Consider the following 2,168-nt stretch of genomic DNA (forward strand, 5'->3'; position numbering starts at 1 on the left):
AATGGCCCTACCTGGAGCCTCTGGCAGAAAGCACCTGGGGAGACCCGAGGCCGACCCCTGGGGTTTTGGAGTCGAGGATATCGAGGATCCGAGGCTCGCTATACTCCAACTGAAAAAGAGATATTGGCAGCATATGAAGGAGTTCGAGCTGCCTCAGAAGTGGTTGGTACTGAAACACAGCTCTTCTTAGCACCCCGACTGCCAGTGCTGGGCTGGATGTTCAAAGGGAAAGTTTCCTCTACACATCACGCGACTGATGCCACGTGGAGTAAGTGGATTGCACTGATCACACAACGGGCTCGCATAGGAAACCCCAGTCGCCCAGGAATTTTAGAAGTGATCACGGACTGGCCAGAAGGCAAAGATTTTGGAATGTCGCCAGAGGAGGAGGTGGCACATGCTGAAGAAGCCCCGCTGTATAATAAACTGCCAGAAAATGAGAGGCAATATGCCCTGTTCACTGATGGGTCCTGTCACATCGTGGGAAAACATCGGAGGTGGAAGGCTGCTGTATGGAGTCCTGTACGACAACTCGCAGAAACTGCTGAAGAACATGAATCGAGTCAGTTTGCAGAGTTGAAAGCCATCCAGCTAGCGTTAGACATTGCTGAAAGAGAAAAGTGACCAATGCTCTATCTCTATACTGACTCACGGATGGTGGCAAATGCCCTGTGGGGGTGGTTACAGCAATGGAAGCAGAGCAACTGGCAGCGCAGAGGTAAACCCATTTGGGCTGCCATGCTGTGGCAAGATATTGCATCCCGGCTAGAGAATCTGGTTGTAAAAGTACGTCATGTAGATGCTCACGTACCCAAGGGTCGGGCCACTGAAGAACATCGAAACAACGAACAGGTGGATCAGGCTGCCAAGATTGAAGTGTCTCAGGTGGACCTGGACTGGCAACATAAGGGTGAGCTATTTATGGCTCGATGGGCCCATGATACTTCAGGCCATCAGGGAAGAGATGCAACATATAGATGGGCTCGAGATCGAGGGGTGGACCTGACCGTGGACACTATCGCGCAAGTTATCCATGAATGTGAAACATGTGCTGCAATTAAGCAAGCCAAGCGATTAAAGCCCCTGTGGTATGGAGGGCAATGGCTGAAATATAAATATGGGGAAGCCTGGCAGATTGACTATATCACACTCCCACAAACTCGCCAAGGCAAGCACTATGTGCTTACAATGGTGGAAGCAACCACCGGATGGCTGGAAACATATTCTGTACCCCATGCCACTGCCCGGAACACTATCCTGGGCCTTGAGAAGCAGGTCTTGTGGCGACATGGCACCCCAGAAAGAATTGAGTCAGACAACGGGACTCATTTCCGAAACAACCTCATAGACACCTGGGCCAAAGAGTATGGCATTGAGTGGGTGTATCATATCCTCTGTCATGCACCAGCCTCTGGGAAAATTGAGCGAGACAATGGACTGTTGAAGACTACATTGAGAGCAATGGGGGGTGGAACTTTCAAACATTGGGATACACATTTGGCAAAAGCCACCTGGTTAGTCAACACCAGAGGATCTGCCAATCGGAGTGGCCCTGCCCAGTCAGAATTTTTACGTACTGTAGAAGGGGATAAAGTCCCTGTAGTGCACATGAAAAATATGTTAGGGAAGACAGTCTGGGTTACTCCTGCCTCAGGCAAAGGTAAACCCATTCATAGGATTGCTTTTGCTCAAGGGCCTGGGTGCACTTGGTGGATGATGCGAAAAGATGGAGAAGTCCGATGTGTGCCTCAAGGGGATTTGATTTTAGGTGAAAATAGCCAGAATTAAACTGTATGATATTAGTTGCTATATAACCCTGCTACTGTATGTTATCATTACTATAATTGTTATATGCTATATCCATAGTACTATAGTAAGAATCACTTAGATCAAGCAAGAAAGAACTGTGATAAAACTGAGCAAAGCGCAGTAGTGATGGAACCAGAACTGACTCCAGCATGCAACAATCCAACGGTGCACACCATCCTCCTGCTGCGTCAAATGTCATCTGCTCGTCACACTGCACTGAAGCCCAATTCTGCTCTACTGACTGAGAGGACTTTGCACCATCCCTCCTGCCCAGACAGACTGGTATGACAGATGGAGCCCAGAGTCAGAAACTAAATGAACTCAACAAACATTTTATGAACATAACACATGAACTAAAG

The sequence above is a fragment of the Haliaeetus leucocephalus genome, unplaced genomic scaffold (assembly GCF_000737465.1).
Source record: "Haliaeetus leucocephalus isolate CR32 unplaced genomic scaffold, Haliaeetus_leucocephalus-4.0 Scaffold484, whole genome shotgun sequence".
Taxonomy (NCBI): Eukaryota; Metazoa; Chordata; class Aves; order Accipitriformes; family Accipitridae; genus Haliaeetus; species Haliaeetus leucocephalus.